At 36.8% G+C, this 19,815-nt stretch overlaps 1 protein-coding gene across 1 annotated transcript in view; it reads left to right on the forward strand.

Moving 5' to 3' along the window:
- DNER (delta/notch like EGF repeat containing) overlaps positions 1–19,815 on the forward strand; it is a 107,572-nt gene that overhangs the window by 24,035 nt on the left and 63,722 nt on the right. The window lies entirely within an intron of this gene.

The following is a 19,815-nucleotide window of genomic DNA, read 5'->3' on the forward strand; positions in this document are numbered from 1 at the left end:
AGAGCGCTTTGATGTGAATGGGTATCCTCTTCCATTATTTACATATTCAAATCATTGTTTCCTGCAGTGTGTATCCTCAAATGAAACCTCAGGAAAGTATCTGATGAAAGATGTCAGTTAAAATACCTGTTTTATTTAAAAATACCCATACTTTTTCTTTCTTTGCTTTTACAAAGTGTAGAGGGGTGACTGCTTTGGTGAGTTAAAGCAATTCAGAGATATCTTAAGTCTTGCATGACATGAGATAAAAAAACAAATTACACAGCCTTGAAATATGACAGGGCAGACTTTATTCTACTGCATAAGGTGGATTTTAAAAATAAAAAACTCCCAGAACACAATAATTTTGTTCTTATCCAAGAGATTGTATTATTAACTGGTAATCTTATTCATTTTTACTAGAAAGTTTGTTAAACATCCTGAGCTTTCATATGGTACCAAAAATAAGGTGCTTGATGAAGAAGTCAGCTGTAGTTTGTGAGGGTTTTTTAACTCGAGGGCTTTTATCTCCTCTTCCTTACTTACACACATCAGTGGTGAGAATTATCCCCATTCTTGGATCATGATGGCATCTTTGTTTTGGCCATCTTTGTTTTGTTCTGGAGCTAATGTAGGTCTTTTCTGGGAAGTGCAGCTCTGCTCTCCCCCTGTGTAACATACTTGTGCTGCTTTGGAGCCATGACAGAGTTCAGCCAAGATTGCTAATGATTTCTGTTCCAGTGCTATGTGAGAGTATGTTGATACAAGAGATCTTCAAATGTGCCATGAATGTAAGGGAAGGGGAGAGAAAAAAAGAAAAATACTAAAGTTTTTGAAATAAGATAGAGAAAATAAACCATTTATTCAAATCCACATACATCTGAAGGAGTAGAGTAGCAATCAATCTTCATAGTATCAGGAAGGTTGGGAAATAATGCAGAGCTGATAGTAATGAACTGAACTTACAGCATCTGTCTTCTCATATCAATTTCCCACTGCAGCTAAAAGATGAGGAGCCCTAAAAGAACTAATTTAAAACCACAGTTTTTAATTTTAGGCTGTGGTGTTTTTGCTTTTCATATGAGAACCTAATGAACCACAGCGTGCAGATCACAGTTTTGTTCATTAAATTTTAGGAATGTTCATTTCTTATATGTATTTATAATAAGTAGTTCCTGTTTATAAGATGCAGTGTGATGCTCAATATAATTTTATAAGGCAAGATGGAAATGAGTTGTTTATATCTTGAATATACAAAAATATGTTTGAATGTTTCCTAAGGATGCAACAGCCTTGTTCGGAAATGTACTTCTGTTGAATCAGAGGAATTGGAACACATACCTAAAAGGTATGCACATTTTTAATTAAAAAAAAAAAAAAAAAAAAAAAAAAAAAGAAAAGGATGGTGTTGGTGGTCCATGCTTCAGTCCTGAAAAAGTTCTTTCCGCATTACACTTAAGTATTATCCTCTTATGTGTGAGGATGTATTTGGAGGCATTGGCATATAAATGTCTTGGTAAATATCTTTCTTTCAGAAGGGATGTGTTTCTGAGGATTACACAGGTGCAGGAGGGTTGCAGCTATAACTACCTTTATTTATAAAATATGTGTACTGTGCTTTATAATAACTTTTGAAAGTGTATAAATGCCCATGTCTACTGCAAGGAACAAGGAAAAACGTTTTTCCATGTGTTTTTAAATTTTTATTTATTTTAACTTACTGGAGTTATGAAGGGTGCTTTGGTGGTGATTGGAGCAAAAGTAAGGAACAAACAGATTTCTGGATCCACTTAATGAGTTAGCTGAGATTAATTGCTGCAGTCAAAGATGCTGACAAAGTAGATTCTAATAGGGTTTTTCAAAATATTTATGGCAATTATAAATTTCAGTGTGAGATACAGAAAGACCACTGTCTTATTTAAGCCTACTTTTGTCCAAAGGAACTTTGAAAATGTTGTAGTCCACATTTTTTGAGAGTTTTCATACTTCTTAGAACATTATTAGGAAAAAATTACTTCTTAGTCACAGAGAGGAAAAATTAAGTTGTTTTATTAAAAGGAAAGTTTTTGAAAGGTAATTTTCCTGGCCCAGGGTTTTATACCTGTCAGTTACAAGCAGTAGCCATATCTACAACGTTTTGTCAGATTTTTTCTATAACAAAATTAATTATAGAATATATTATGAAACCTTTGCTTCCATATGACACATGCAATTTAAACTGAATTATGTTTTTTGTAGTCCCACTTCATAAGCAAAGCAGCTTGTATGTGGAAAAATATAAAATAAGGCTGATTATTTTAATCTAATTTGATATCTTTTTGAGGCATAAGAGCTTGGTTTTCAATGTTTTATGACAGCAGACATGCAGATAATATTTGTATTATACAGTAAAAGGCTATGAAGCAAAATCCATGTTGTGCCTGTTTTGGCTGAAGTTTGATGGTTTTAGGTTGTTGGTGTCACCAATGTTTTGTTCTGAAACAGTGAACACATTAAAATATCCGTAGTTTTTTTTTTCTTTTAACCCCAGCTATGACCCTTCACCATATATTAGAGATAGGGCTAAGAGTTCCATCTAAGTCAATGTTAGATGACAAAAATCTTGCTATTTTACTTTATTTACCAAAAACCCCAAATGGTTTACCAAAAACCCAAAAATGTTTTGACATGGGTGAACTTTGTGATGGCTTCTGAATGGAAGTGCATATAACTGGAGATTTTATTGTCAGGTGTAGCCAAGATATATTCATGCACAAATACAGAGGCTCATGTTTATAAACACTTAAATACTGGAGGAATCTAAGAAATTCAACAAATTGTTTGCTGCTGTCTAAGCCCTGGAGATCCATTGGAATTGCCAGTACTGAGAGTTCATAAAATTTGAAACAGCAGTACCCAATTCTAAGCATAATAAACAAACCTCTTACAGCTAAAAAAAGAGAGAATTTTAGAATCAGAACAGAAAGAGTTTGGAGAGGTTTCATCAGAAGTTTCCTTCACACATGGAGGAAAGTCATCTTTGGGGTTGCTGACAATAGAGCTCCTCATATTGAAGTTCAGCCACGATAGAGAGAAAATGTAGGCAGCAGGACTGGATGGTTTTGGCATTGAAAACACTTGAAAATCATCATGTTTGATGCATCTGAGAAAACAGTTCATGCACAATGCAGGTTCCAAGAGTACTCCAGATTTCAAGAGAATTAGAGAATTGTTTTCCCACTTTGCTTTCAGTTAGTAAGATGAGCGTAATGCTCCCAGTAATTTTATGTGCTCTCAAAGACTCACAGTGCTCTGTGGTGTGCTCTGCTTGTTCTGCTGAACAATGTTGGCCCACTTGTTGGAGGACCGGTGGAGTGCTAATCTAGGATAACTCATGAGCTGTTTTTTGGATGATGTCTGTGTATGTCCTTTCTAGAGTTCTAGCAATTCCATGGCTTTTCCATGACCCGACTTACTCATTATTTTTTGTATGGGGTATAGGAAATGTCCCCTTCTGTACTCACAATGTCTACAGAAGTTACGTTTGTTTTTTTCTTCCTTTGTAAGCATGTGAAATCTGTGAGGGACAGTGCTCCTGAATGACTGCCTGGATGGGCAGAAAGAGATTAGGAGGATAAAAGTATCAAGTACAGATTTCCCCCCCTAAATGGTTCTTATTTTTATATAATAGAACTTCACATTTTTACCTGTTTTCAAAGCCCTGGTGGGAACAGCCCATTTGTGTCTTATTTCAAAGGAACACCTTCCTGCCTGACTGTACATCTACAGTCTCTTGCTCCAGCTGTGGCTTTGGTTCATCAATTCACCCAGTTCTGGGTGCTGCAGAATTCTGATAATGAGGCTTTGCCATTTTATATAGGTCATCACAAGGACCCAAGGACAGAAATCAGATAAGAGGAAGCAATTGGAAAGGAAATGTAAAAATTCAGTAACCATATCTTTTAATAGGGAGCTAATTGGGTGAAACTTTTAATCCAGAAGTTTGATTAGCAAAGCCTTGGTTAGGATTTAAGACATTATACTTTATGGCCTTTCCTTTCTGGGTGAAAGACATTTTGTGATGTTCATGGATTCAGACACTTTAAAATGCAGAGGCCCCCTTTGCCTGCCAGGTTTTCCATGGAGTCCAGGTAGAACAAGCGTTTGTGAATATTTAACATTTTTGCAGGTAAAATCACTGTGCAGAAGACTGAATATTGGAAAAGTTCTCTCCTTCTCTCCCTCATTTTAAGCATCTTTTTTTGGTCTAGAGATGTAGTATTTAGCAGCCAAGGATATCCTGGAGTGTATGAAAAATCTCTGTAGAATCCAGGGGATTTTGCCTAGCAAGTGGATTAGCACTATCATAAAAATGTAGAGTTTTCTTTGATCTTTGAGAGATTGCAAAATTATGATGATCCATGGAGCAGAGGATCCAAATAAGATTCAGCAGGTCATTATTAAAATAAGTATTGATGGTAGCACTGAAAGGCCAAGTCAGGATTGGATTAAACTATGATTTAGTATTACCGGAATATAAAAAAAGATTTTGTACATAGTCCACCAACTTAGTCTGGTGTAATTATAAGCATCTGATGCACCAACAGTAAGAGGTGAATTCTGGTAAATATGTGCTTGTGTTAGTAAAAATCACAATTAAATGTTTGTCTTTATTCACTGAAAACAAACTGATCTGAAGAAAGTGCAAGATTTCAGCAAAGGAAATGATGGGGATGTGTGCCAATAAATATCAGGTTTTGATGTAAATGTTGGATGCAGGGCCCACTATCAAGTTTTTATTTTACTCTATTTTTAACCTGTTATTTAAGAATATGTTGTAACCTAAAATATTTATCTATGATTCTGGCTTATCCTCAAAACATTACTGTGTCTTCAAATTAGTGGAACAAAATGTAAATCCACTACTGTTTATAAAGAAGTGAATATAAAAAGTCTTCCAAAATTTTCTGTGTCTTGAAAGACTCAAGGACTCTGAGTAAAAAAAATAAAAGTTTGAAAGTATTTTAAACTGGAATACTTTCTGGGACAGATATAGACAAAAAGGTGTACAATTTGTTTTTTTGCTTTATGTGTAAAGTTCTCTTAACCAGTTTGGAATTTACTATTGTTCCATCTTATCTATGTGAAATTCTTGGAGAAGTTAGGCTACATTTTCTTTAGCAGAAAATGATAAATGTAAGGTTTACATTTCAAGAAAAAAATTAAATTTGTGCCTAAATATTGTTATACATCATCAGAGTTTGTGGATATGTACGTGTGCAGTTCTAGCAAGAGTTCAGAAAGGGGCAGATTTCCACAAAGACATATTTGAAGAACTTGGCTTTGAGTGATAGAGGAGTGGGGAGAGTGGGGAGTTTGTTGTCTTTCAGTTTATTTACTCCCCACCTTCCATCCCTAATGCAATTTCATGATGCCAGTGCACACTATCTGGTGCTTGGCTTTTGGCCTGTGGGTAAATATTGATTGTAAGAAAAATTAAGGTCGATGTCCTGTTTGGTTCAGTTTTCTGCCAGATCAGAGATCAGAGAGCCTGTAGTATTAAGGAGTGTGCAAACATACATTTTATATTCCTGTGATTTACCACGTGTCTTGACTTTTTCATATCAATTTTGGGAGACTGTATTTAAAGACTGTGGGATATATTTTTACCAGTATTTCTTTCCTCAGCCTCAGGGGTGTTGTTTGCATTCTTAGGTCATTTCTGTACTGCTGGCTGCTGTGGGGTGTAACTTGTCATATTTTGACAAGTTATGGAGAAAGACTTGATGCTAAATCAAGAGAATTTCTGTCATCTAGCTATGCAAGTACTTGAATATTAACAATGTAGGTGTCATGCATTGCTTCAGTTGTAGGGTGTCAGTATTTCTTATGGAATATAAATTCTGCTGTCTTGTCATGTCACTAAGTATCTTACTACTTGCTTTGTCAATAAGTAGCTTGTTCTGTCTCAGGGCCTGATTGTTTTTATAGTTCTTAACTAGCGACTTAAGCTCAGTTTTCCTTCAGTATAAAAATATTTTACACTAGTTAAGTAAGTTTGTAAATAGAACTGACACATTTTGCTAGGTGAGTTTGATATAGTTGGAAAATGTTGACAAACTAATAATTGTGTCTATTAGGAATTCAAAGGAAAAACTGCATAGTTTGTGGGGTGTAGTCATATGTAATATGAAGCCATATGCATTTTTTGGTAAGAGCTCTTTATGGGAAATAAAAATTACAGACAAAAATGTTGAAGTTCTCTGGGAGCAGAAAAGGGGTTAGATAAGATTAGTGTAAAAAATGTTCAGTGCATTTGCTTGTCTTGGGTAGTAAATCTTGGCCACAGAAAGGGTGATGAAGATACAATATGTGTCTACTGAGATGGAGATAAAAGATAGTTTTATTTTTGGAAATATTTAAATATTTCTATGATAAACAGAGCAGGTAAATAGGTGAAATAGATATGCTGGCTTTTATCTAAAAAAAAAAAGAGAGAGAATAAGAAAGAATGTGTGATAATGCTTTGTTTTGCAAGATCATTGCAATTTGAAATCTAATAAGGATTGGTGGAGAAGAACCATATTAAGTCACAGGCATCATTTTCTACTTAAAGAAGAAGTGCAGTTGCAGTAGGGTATATCCTAAATTGTGAATGCAAGTCCAATTTCAGCACTCTAGAGTGCATTTTTAGTTCCAAGCTGATTATATTGTGGGACAAGAAAATATGACTAGTTACCAACATATGGAAAGTTATTGTAAAGGAAACAGAATAATTATTGTAGGCATTTTACCAGATGGTTTGTTATCTAAAAACAGCATTGCTTTGCATTGCTTTTATTTTTCTGTCTTTGCAATCAGAGTGAGCAGAAGGAACATACCCTAAAGAAATTTAGGATGGGATGGTGCCATGCTTCAATCTGCTTGTAATACCAGCTTTTCAGTTTCCAAATATTTATCTGGCAGATCTCTACATGTTTGTGATGGAAAATGACTTTATTTTTTATGTGCTAGGTACCACAGCAAGGAGTTACAGGCACACCTACAGCACTACTTGCTGCCAATCTACTGGCTTATGAGGAAGGGGTTTCTGTGTTTGGTTGTTCAGTTAGTATGGCAATTTTTTTTAGTTGCGTTTCAGTCATAAATAGCATTGACTGTGCTCCAGACAGGACAAAAATCGCAATGCAAGAAAGTCAAAATTGAGGTTGTGCTTTTTATTGAGATTCAAGTTCTATTTGAGATCATAAATTAAAATGAAATTGCTCATTATTGTATTCTTACTTGACATTTTTGTGTGCAAGAAATGATTCCCGAATGTCTTCATCAAATATGCAATCTGTTTGAGTAATGGATAATAAAAAAGTAACAGAAGTGTGACAAAGCAAATTGGAAATATATTAGCAAAGCAATGTCACAAAGCTTGTGCAAGGGCCATGTGCTTTTATCTTACCTTTCAATCTGTTTCCAAATTCAATAGTAATTCACAAGACCAAGAAGATCCCTTAAAACTTTTCTGGCTTGCAGACTTCACTTTACTCTCTGAATCTATTGAGGGCTAGAGTGTGACTGCCAGAACTGGACTGACATTTAACCTGAATATACCTAGTCACTAAATTCCAGGAAAATTGTCATGGCAATCGTTCATTCCTGGTAAGATGCTTTTTGAACTTAAAATGAGTAGAAGTGAAGCCATTGGCAAAGGACAGCTTTTGGATATAATTATGTTTATAATTTGTTTATATTTTGTCTATTCCTATGTTTTAAATGCATGTGTGCCAGCTAATCCATCCAGAAGTTGACACTGGGACTGAAACAGTCCATTTTACTGCATGTGTTGTGTTAGGCTTTCTAGAGGTCTGTCCCTTTGTTCCACTTGGTATGGTAAAAGCAGATAGTGAAATATAATTCAGTCTTGCTGAAAGCCCTAATAAGCAAAATTTTTTATCTGATTATCTGATTTAAATGGGAATTTAATGTCTCATTTACTATTCTTTCTTTCTGCTGTCACAGGAAGCCAGTGATTTAGTAGAGAAGACCAGAAGAATAGAAGTCACTTTTTATATATTGTATCTCTCCACCCTTTAGGCTTCAAACTTAATTTCAGTATTGTTTCAGAAATCTGTATTTATTTCCCTCAGGGGTTAGGACCATGAGCTGTAGGCACACAGTTTGTGGTGACTGGGATGGGCTGAGCCCCATCCCCAGTTGGTTTCAGCTGTGAGCAGCACTGACAGCAATGAGCCATGGAGTGCCCAGGGGCACTGAGCAACCACCAAAGGGAGCAGAGGGCACACAGGGGCAGGGCATCAACAGGAGGGGATAAAAGGCTGGGCTGAGGAACATGAAGGACTGACTCTTGAAGCCCTCTGAAGTGGTGTGGTGTTACCCTGTATGGGTTGAGCTTTCTGAAGTTTGCTGATGGTGCTCTGTGTGTTGTGGCCGTCTCAACTCTGACAAGTGCTGTGACAATGAGGATTTAATATGTATCTGATTATAGAAGATTTTTTCTTTTTTGACCACAAATGTATTGTGATCTCTTCTGTCTCTTTATTAATTTTTTTCTTCCAGTGTATATTTGGCCCTGGAATTTAAGGAGGTATTGAAGATGGATTATCAAAAATTGACTGGAGTTTCTCTGAATCAACTGCAGGAATTTTAGGATAATAAATTGTTTACTGCTGAGCGATATTGATCGTTCTGCATGAGCTTCTAATTCAGCAACAGATCATTTGAGCAGAGAGGGAAAGTTGTATGGATTTGGTAAACTAGCAAAGGTTGTAGAGAGGGGTGCTTTTGTTTAGTGATTTTTGGTGAGGAGAGTGGATTTTGCAAGGCCAAATGGAGAAAAGCTTTTGGGCTGATTTGTAACCCAAATACCCTAGTGTAGCTTGCACAAGGGAAGAGGAATTTGTTCACCTGCTGTTGATTTTCCACCCACTGTACTCCTTTCCTTCTCACCCAGTAAAGTAGGTGTATTTCTGGAATCTGGGTGTTAGCTGACTTCATTGTCAGTGGTAAGCAATGAGCTAGTGTAGTCCCCAATGAAATCCCCTTTGAGGACACATCACAGACTATTCTGAGTTGGACAGGACCCACTAAAAGAGGGTTTCTCTTGAAACAAGTGCACAGAGATTTGGGTGGTGGTGTCCTTCAAACAGGAGGTTAAAGAGATGCTGGGGGCGCTTGTCAAAGGGTGCGCAAGGATTTGAACCCAGAGAGACAAGAGTAAAACTGGAGTGAGCAAATGAGATGCTACAGAAACCCAGAGTTTGTTGAAGTTCAGTCTTTTTGTGAATATCCATTAGAACTCACAGAAGGTATCAAGAGTTGTTGTCATCTTAATTCCTAATACCTGTTAGGCAGGACAGTGTATTTTCTAGGATATTTATTGAGTCTCTAATTCTGAATCTTACTCTCAATTTGCAACTTATACCTCTTTACTAAAGGGTGCAATATGCATAAATGTTGATTGCTCATTAGAAGCTCAATTCCAACATATGTTTGATCATCAAGACCAGCCTCTGAGGGTGTGATTGCAGTAGATTTCCCATAATGGTACTTCAATTGTGTTATATTTTAGCATTTACAGAGAACTTACAGAAAATTTGATCAAGAAGCAGTAGTATTGTGATGAAGAATTTCACAAGAATGTTTTTTTCCTAAGGTGAGCAGCAGCCCAGTTTTTTCCTGAAGAAGACAGAAATGGGACTGTATTATTTTCAGTGTTTCTGTTCCAAAATGTAGGTCTCAGTAGTTCTGTTGTGTTCTTCCATTTTGCAAATACAGCATTAAGAATCTACTCCATTGCACTTTCTATCCTCAGAAGGAAAGGCAGTGGTGTAGTGCCTTAACATATTGTGTAACCTGACAGAGTAAGATGTGTAGGATATGGTACAGCAGGGATTTAATGAGCCTTTTTTTTGTCCATTATCAGAAACTTCCTGCAAGACATGCCCATAGGAGTGGTTTAAAATCATTACTTTTTTTTTCTCTTTTTCCTATCTTTTAAAAGCAGTTTGTTGTAGTATAAATGTGTTTGCTAAAGGTCAAGGACAAAATGCTGATGCAAGATGTGTGTGTGCAGTTTTCAATAATTTATAAAACCCTGGCATTTGTCAAAAAGATGCCATCTCATTCCGTGGTGTAAATACATGGAATGGACAAAATGAATTCTCTGTTGGGCCCCCAGTGACGGAGATACTGTGCAAAAGGTGCTTGACTGTTTTGCTATTTGTAGTGTTTGGCTGCCTGTTCAAATGTTTCCTGAATCATCTTTCAGTACAGTTACAACAGGAGAAGTGGCATTTTTAATATTGTGACTAACACTTGTAACAGAGCTAAGCATTCTGAGAGACGGTGTCCAAGTGCCTCACTAATGCATGATGTGGAGGCAATGTGCTGGATGATAACCCCAGAAATAACCTAGAATTCTTTTACAGTGCCAGGAAATACTCACTTGAATGCTTGTAGCTGTTTCAAAAGGAGATAAGTGCTTCAGCCCCTAAAAACCTGAGAATCTGGGGGAAAATAATATCAATAAACACTTCTTGTTGCCTCTGGAGTACTCTCAGACACTCTTATGTGTCTTGCTATCTATTATATCATAAATAGATGTAGGAGAGTGACTTTCAAAAGCCCTGATGTTTGCCACCAAAAATGAATGTTTTGTTATAGGAATTAATGGAAACTTGAAAAAAAAATACATAGAAAACTATTAATAATGTAAGTGTACATGTAGGACTCTAACTGATGAAAGGCTGCCAGAGTGATCTGCAGGAAACACAATTCTGCTGCTGTGGCCTTTGTGTTCCATACAAAGCTTCCCAGCATGGCTGTGGTCAGAGCTGGAGGTCCTGGCCCTCGCAGATCCTGTGGGTCATTGCTGTCAGGTATTGTGCAGGGGAATGGGGACATGCAGAACCTCAGAGGGGCTGTGTCCAAAGCAGCCAGGACAATTTGGGTCTTGAACAGAGGTAGAGAGTCATGGGTCAGATAGATAGGAGACAATGTATAGTGTCAAAACAAAGGAGACTTGGTGTAAATGTTGCTTTTAATATTTTGATTACTGTGATGAAAGGGCCAGAGAAAAGAACAGAAGAATATCACAATATCAGTATATAAATCCAAGATATACCTGCATGTCTGGTACTCTTTCCACATCCTAAAGGGATACTGAAAGAAAACAAGGTGTGTGAAACAGCTTCTAAATATATGACTTGGATCTATATTTAGATCTATGGATTTATATTCAGTTATTTCCCTTAAGATTTTTTTAGATGCTATGAAGTATTGCATCAGGACATTAGAATTCTAATTCATAGATCAAATCATGAAGGGATAAATCAGTAGATTGGTATTACTAGCTAAAACAGCAGATTTGAAGTCATTCAAACGGAGTAATAATGGATTTAGAGAAGTAAATAATATGGGGATTGATCTGTGGCATAGATTTCAACTTGTCTGGATACAGACTAATTCATAAGGGTAAACCATCAGAAGAGAAATTTAAGTGACAGAAATTGTAGAATGGTATTGTTTAAAACCCACCCTTGTTTCTAGAGCTTCTAGTGGGCAGCAAAATTACAGTGTGCACGCAATGTAGTTTGATGAGAGGTATAAAGTCTTTTGATGTAGGACCTCAGAACAGAATTCATAGGAGAGCTTATTTGGGTCACAGCCCTGCTTTCTCAGTGCTAGGAAAATGGGCTGAACAGTATTGTGTCTGTTTTCATAGATTCCAGGGTTCAGACCAACTAAAAGAGACTTGGAGAAGCAGAAGCAGCCCTACAATGATTTATGCCATATAGGGGCAGGGCCCCTTCATCTGTGCCCTTTCATCTAGAAGGGGCACAGATCCTGTCCTTTCTTTCAGGAACTGTTCATTAATATTGTAATGTATTTGGTAAAAGCTGGGATCTTTAGGACAGATTTAAAATGATAGAAGATGAGTTTGTTGCTGGGCTGAACCTTGACTCACTTTACCATTTCTGCCATGTCTTTCATCATGGTGAACAATGAGTATGCATGGCATCTTGGAGACACCAGCAAGAACATATAACATGTTTTCAGCACTTGACATCTCTGATGTGACAGTGAACACACTGAGTGGCAATTCCCCTATTTATCATGACAGGTTCCCTGCGACTTGCTTCAGGAGACCTGAGATTGCATACAGCTGTTCCAGAGAGGAAGGCTGTGCACCAAATTTTTATTTCCCTAGACCCAAAGATTCTTGAATTGTTCTATCAGGAAGCACATTCCTCTGCACTAAAGAAAAGTCTGTGTGTATAACCAGAAGGTCTGAGAGTGACTGAGTAGCTGAAATTGAAAGAAAGTGATCAAAACCTAGCATAAGAAGAATTGTGCGACATAGACTAGCAGGACAAAACCCTGAGCAATTGTTATTGGATGGCATAGGAAAACTGATAATCCATTTTATTTTAATACAACTTTAGAAGGTATTTTGGATCTCAAGATTAATTTGTTTTAAAAAAATAACCTCAGAAAGGATGTTCTACTGACTGGGCAAAACTGCTATTTCAGATGAGGCTAAAAGAAGCACTGCCTCTCACCACTGAATATAAAGACCTATTTTATGGCTCTGCAGACTGGTTTATTCTCCAAGTTCAGGCATATGCTGCTGCTGTTTTCATACCTTAACTAAGTGCTGTGAAGCAACTGAGTTCACCCAGGCTGTCATAAAATGTGAGATTCAACATTGTAGTCGAAAGTGCTTTCACAGAGAGGGATGGTGACAATGGCAGTGAGTGCCAACATGAGTGAGTGAAGGTGTTTAGCAAGTAGGAGTAGAGAAATTTGGGGTTTCTATCTCCATCCCAACGTTGTTCAAATATTTAATCCTGTTACTTTTTGCAGTAAAATGGTAAGTTCTTCAGGGATGAGGGAGTGGATGTTGATTTGAAACTCTTTGGACATTATGTGTGGGCAGGTGCTTTGTTATGAAATAAAGATGCCTCCAGCTCTGTCTTAAAATTAAAAATCACTTTTGACCAGAAAACTGTCAGGTTCCTAGTCCAGAAAGGAAGGCTTTGAATCCTTGTTCACTGTAACATCGAGAAAGCTGAAGTCAGTTTCTTCACACTGGCATCTCTTTTCACCTGCTCTCTGTAGATAGAAGATCTGACATTGCTGCAAATGTCAGATGCACAATATTGTTTAGGTATATTAATTAAGTATATTTAGTAGTCAATTTAACCCTCGATAACAATATACAATAGAAAAATGTAAATATGTTGTATTTGTAAAAATATCAAACAATTTGAATGTTCTTTCGCAACAGGAGAAAGGCAAATATATATATTTAAAAAGGAATTGAAAATAATCTGATGAGAAAAGCAGGAAAAAAGTAAGGTGCTTCTCCATAATTGTTTATGTACATGCTGACATCTGACAGTTTTCAGTGGTTAGTGTGAAGCAGATATATTCCTTTCATTGAGGGAGAGGGAAGGTGATCTCAATTTACTTTGCAGTTATTTCAGGATATCTTGAGGTAAGAATGTGCCTGAGGATAGGTAGAGCAGAGCAGTTGGTGTCTGGTAACTTATTATACAAGGGTAAATCAGCCATTTGCTGGAGCTCTGTTTTGAAAATCTATCAGGCTGTTCAAATTCTGCCCTGTTATGTTTGCTGGTTTTTCAAATAGATTTGGGCAGCCATGCTTTGGTTTGCAATTAAACAGACAATTTCTTTAGGCATTTTTTTTCTGCTTCACTGAAGTAAAGAAAAATGTTTTATATCCATTTATTGCATTCACTGGCAGTTTCATTACTCTGAATATTCAAAACTCATGGAATGAGAATTGCAGCTTGGAAGAAATCCCAAGTTCTCATTGTTAATGGTGTTTCAAAGAATCATATTCTGAATTATCTGATAAAGGTTACACTTTATTAGATTTATTGATAGCTTTCCTCATGGGTTGGGCCATAGGGTTGAATTGCTAAATGAAAAGAGTAAGTGTTTGCTTTTAGAAAGAAGTTGCTTATATTCTGTTTTTAGTGGGACACAGTTGTTGGTCTTGGCCTTCTAAATCTTGATTAATCTCAGTTTTGTCTTGTAGCTAGTTCCTAATGATTGAAGCTGACATAGCTGCCAAATTCTTGTTTTGTGTAATAGCGAAATGTCCTGTTTATACTTTTTTTGAGGAACGCCCTTATTGCTCTGCCTTCCAGGACCTCTGTATACAGCACTTTTTATTGCTTTGTTGTTTCCCATTCTGTTGAATCCCTGATACTCAGGTCTCAGACTGGTGTAGTTCATTGCCCACAGGCAGCTCGCAGCACCATGATGGCACAGCCTTCCTTCTGACAGACTCTGACATTCCAATTCCTGTACGGCCTGGCTCTGCTCACTGTGGTCACCACGCCCTCTCAGGCAGTGTGTTGCTGTGTCCTGGCGCATGTGGCACAAGAATTGCTTCTGGAGAGCGTCCTTAAATTCACACACAAAGGACATTGCAGGCAGCTTTTAGGGAGCAGCCATTTAAGGTGGCAGTACCTGTGTGATCACAGTGCTGATCGTGTTCTATTTTTACATCCTCATGTGACAAAAAGCTCTCATTCATCCTGACTCTCCTAATCAGGGTGTTTCAGCCACTTTTATTTCTGTTGTGTTCAGTCACGGTTGGAAAATGAATGTATTCTTCCGCGCATCTGTTTTGAAGCAAATCTTGTTCTGAAGAACAATAGTGTCTAAAAATGCAATATTAAGATGGTTTTCCTGTCTAGTATAGGTTAATTAAAAGATTTAATATAATTTAGGATTTTTCTTGACTTTAAAGTTTGCTGAATAATTCTGTAAACACTTCTGTCCATTGGAGCAAAGAAGTGTTCAGAAGAAACCAGAATGGCCACAGAGAGAAGCAAAAAAGAAAAAGACTAAGTAACAAACCTGAATAGCTGCAGGTTATATATTTAGCCTTGCTCTACAGGGATGTATTTCTTGATTGTATTTATTTGTATTTCAGTGTTGCTTGAGAGTTCCTATTGCCGCTGTCTCTGTGGTTCCCATTCTGAAAAAAAGTTGCTTTCTAACCAGCCAACACTGGCAGTGTGAGGAAGGAAGTGTAATCCCCATTTTACAGTTGGAAAGAGGCAGACATGGAGTCTGGCTGTTCTCAGCTCACACAGGATGTCTCTGGAAGAGCCAGAAATTGAACGCAGATATGTTGCTTGAGTCCTACCGAGTCTCAAGGCAGTCTTTTCTCAAAACTAAAGAAAATGCATTTATTTGATATACTCATCTCAATGCTTTTCCTGTGGATACTATTTGGAACATCTGGGGTTTTTTTAAAATTCAAATTAATTTTTTTTAATTGCTTTTCATTTCATATTTAGCACTAATATTTAATGTGAGATGGAATGGAATTTACAGCTTAACTGTGTGAAAGATTGCATTAGAATAAATTTTAATAATAGTTTGAACATAATTAAACACATTTTTTCAAAGAGATTGCATTTTTTGATAATCTTTATTGTCATTGCTATGTAAAAGTTTTAAATCTGTTTCCATCTCTTTTTCATAAATTGATGCATATGCAAAAATAGATGATATTTCAGATGCTTAAAAGGAAAGATATTTCCTCCTCTACTTTGTTAAAAGCAGATAATAGGTTAGACTGTAGGTTTTAATTATTTTCTTTCTAAAGTATTCAGAAATTGATAACTTTTAATGAACCATGCAAATCTTGAAATTGGTGTGTGAATGTGGTGGATCTTCCCATGATTTCATCTGGGAGAGAAGTTGTTTGCTTTTGTATTGTGGGATTTCTTCAGCAATGTAGGAGCAAAACCAGTTTTATTTTTACTGATTTGAATTTCTCCGAAGATCTTTTTACCAGAACACGTGAAGAGACTTGTCTAAGTCCCAGCCACTTGCGTAACTCTACATATTTGAGAACCACAGCAATTTACCCTGTAACTGGAAAAACTATCTCGGGGAGCCATGGAAAGTTGAAAACTTTGGGCTATGATGGTTTTAATATCTGCAGGCTGTCTGAGGTACTGAGTGCTTCTGGATGCATGTGCCAGGTATCAGCCTTTGACATGATTGTGGCAGCTTGGCTTTGTTAGCAGCTTAACATTCACCGTGTAGAATGAATTTAAACAATCTGCTGAATTCTTAATGTGAGGACTGGATTTGCGGTTTTCTTTATTTTCCATATTTTACTGAAGTTGCAAACTGGTGTAATATTGTCTGTGGCTGTAGGCAACAGCAATAAAAACTGACCTAAAAGTTGGTTTTGTACTAACACATCTAAGAGGAGAGTTGCAGGTGGAAGAGAGGTTTGGCACAGTGTTTAGAGCTCATCTGTAGCCTTGGCTTTAGACTTGTCATTCTATTTTTTGGAGCTCTCTGGAGGATCTACCTGGACTATCTCCAGGTGGAACAAGTAGAACCACTTTGAAGAGAAGGTGAATGAGCATCAACTGACAAATTGGTGTCATCACAAGTAGTACTGGCAGAAAGATCTTGCAGATTTACATCCTGCAGTGTTACATCTTGAAACCTGAGGAAACAATTGGACTGGCTGGCAAAGGATCCATTTTTGTGAGTGTGATTCTTAAACAAGCTCAGTTTGTTACACCATATTCAAACTGCCTTTGGAAAATTAGCTGTGATCTGAAGGGCACCTTGGTATGCATCTGTCTTAGGATTCTATTGCAAAAATGTTTCAGGGATTACAATTGTCCAGGCATATGGAATAGTAATTGCATGCAAATACATTTTATGCTTTTTAGCTTGGCTCTGTCGGCTGCAAGGGCTGGCTGTGCCTGTTTAGTCAAGGGATGTATTATAAAAACAGACAGACTATTAAATGAAAAACTGGGGATGAAAACAAGAGGCCGAAATACAAAATATACTTTCTTAATAGTGACTATGGAAATTCTGTACCTAAACAACCCTGGATTTTTTAGTGATGATCATATTGATTTAGTGTTTATTCATGGGCTATATGGATTTTTGTTACTTGCTGCCTTCTTTTCGCTGTGCAAGTCTCTGAAGATACTGTGACCTACATGAGGAGTGGCTAAAAAAGAAGTTTGTAATTGTGTATTTGCAGTACACTTAGGTTCAGCTCTTAGTTATGAGACCCAAGGTTTTTGGTTTTTTTTTTTGACTTGGTTTAGGTGTGTTTGTTTTTGTTTTTTTGTAAGTGTCAATAGTTCATTGAAGAGTAAGCCTTGAAATTTTGCTATGGTGAGGACCAGAGAAACCACAGAAACATCACAACCAACACAAATTAATCAGTTTTATTTGCTTATCTATTTTTATCTGATAATTATAATTGACTGTTTAGTTCAACAGAAAACCTATGCACAAATGACATTGATTTGTTTTGATAGGCTGATTGGAAGACAAATGAGCTTTTGAATTACTAGTAACTAAGGAGTGAGAATGATGATAAAATCCTTTGAAGTGCTTCATAAAACAAAGTTTTGAGGAAGTCTATGGCTGAAGTTCAACATCTATTAATCTTTTTAAATTTTTCATCTAATCTAAACTGTTTTAATTATTTTCACTTCCACTCTGTCTGAAAGGGTAGGGGTGGTTCCTAAAGCACAAGGTTTTCTTCAGTGCATGACAGGGACAGCACTGAGCAGGACTTAATAATTAATTAAACACATCTGTTTCCAGTCAAACAAGCTCAAATCAGTTTGCATCAAATAGAATGGATCACACAGCATTTTTTATTATTGAGCTTGTTAAGTGAATGGATGCATTCAATAATGGGCAAAGTGCCCTTTGTGATTGAAAGTGTTATTTTTTTCTTTCTTGTTACTAGGCTTGCAGGTAATAACCTTAACGTTTTAGGTGTGACAAGAACAATTGAATAACTAACACAAAATAGGCTTATTTTGAATTTGGATTTATTTTGAAAGCATGAGTAAAGAGCTTATCCTACAATAGGAAATCTGCAGTTCTTTGAAACTCACATCTAGTCCAAGAAACTAGAATATGAAAAAACTATTGCAAGCAATTTTTGAGCTGTGCTTTGTTCACATGTCAACACATTTTATCTTCAGTACTCTTAAAGGGAAAGGAAATTTCTATGAATATCTCTGGCACTTGGCAGTGGAGCAAGCTTAAAATGTAACTGACAAACCATAGAACAGAACTAGCTCCTTCCTGAAAATTGTTCTTTTCTGTCACTTAAATGTTATTTTGGGGAGAAGAGATGTAGAAATTGTTCTTTGAGAACTTAGGTGTTCTTTTGACTTGTAGGGGAAAGAGCCTTGAAGGAGATAAGCCCTTCTGAACATAAAACCCCATACTTCCTTGATATGTCAAGTATATATGTAAACTTGCCATATAGTTGAGTGTTAAAAATGAGGAAGAGTCAGAGCTTGACCCTGATGTCTAATGTATCACCTTATATGTATGAGCTGTGCCCCCAAGCAAAGTAAATAACACTCTGAACTGTGACCAAACCATGAGATAAATTAATAGACCATATATTTTGGACTGTCCTCTATGGCCTCTAAGCCTTCTGTATCAGGACAAAATCTGACATTCATCATTGACTGTCTCTAAAATTAACTTTCTTAATAATCTTTCCTCTATTTTCTGTCCAAAAATGTTACAGAGTCTGGGATATACAAAAATTTGAGCCAAAGAAAGAATTCCAGCTGGGGTCAATAATAGTATTGTTTTATATAAGGAGGCTTTAGGATTTGGTGTCCCTGACACCGGACCTTTGGATTAGTGGAAAGATAAAATTCCAAATGTAGACCCAATACTTGTTCTTTCCATTAATGATATTTAAGGTTTACGTAATTCTTGAGGTAATTATAACAAATATTTAATAATAAATAACTGTGCTGCTTTACTGAGAAATGTAACACGAAGCATTGCTTATGCAGGGAAGAGAAGGAATATTGTACAGGAAAGAATGGAGTAACCTTTAGGACTGGAGCACTTGGGTGAAATTTGCATTTAAAGATGAGGAAATGTCTTATTCCAGTGATGTGTTTTCCCTTTGATGTGAAGACAAGTGGAGGGAGCTGCCTGATGGTTTTGGTTGATGACAGTGAACCAGCAGTGTGATTTAGCTCTCATTAAGGCAAGCATTTCTTCAGTATTAACTTGGAAGCTGTTTCCAGGACAAGCAAAAGTATTGGTGCTTTTGCAAAAGGCAGTGCTAAACTTTGGAGTCTCAGGTGCAAAAATAAACATGTGTCTGGAGGGAGGGGCTTGTCCTCCCCAAGGAAACAGGGCAAGTACAACTGATTTTTCCAGGAGATGAAACTTGAAGAGTTTGTAAATGTATAGCTACAGATCTATAAATGCATTATGAATGTAAAATTCAACAGAGAAAAGGGAAGACCTTTAACTTGAAAGTCAGTGATGACATAAGGAACTACAAAACAGCTGTAGGAAAATTCAAGATAGAAATTAAAGGCAGCAAGGCTCGGAGAGCATTTTTCCTACATCACTGGCTTAGTCTTGTCCATGCTACTACAAATGCTGTTTTAAAAACAGGCACAGTTTTGCCCCTGCATTCTAACTCCTGTTAGAAAGCTTTCAGTACCCAAATGAATCGGACTCTGAAACTGCTGTCCACAAAATGAAGTGTAGGTAAAAGGCCCAGCTCTTTCACAAAGGAAGTTGAGTCCACAAATAGGATTGTGTGATGTGGTTAGCTCTGACCACACAGAGCTGCTTTGTAACCTGCTGATCTCTACGAGTGCTGTGCCCTTTCCTATTTCTGTAACTCCCTTAAATTCCAACATATCTGATGTTCTCTTTGAATAGGTTACTCTTTTAAGTCTGTTTTTGAAAATTCCTGATAGTGAATGGTGATCACGTTCCTTTTTTGTTTATCTCTTTGCTCGA

Source organism: Melospiza georgiana, chromosome 10, assembly GCF_028018845.1.
Source record: "Melospiza georgiana isolate bMelGeo1 chromosome 10, bMelGeo1.pri, whole genome shotgun sequence".
NCBI classification, from domain to species: domain Eukaryota; kingdom Metazoa; phylum Chordata; class Aves; order Passeriformes; family Passerellidae; genus Melospiza; species Melospiza georgiana.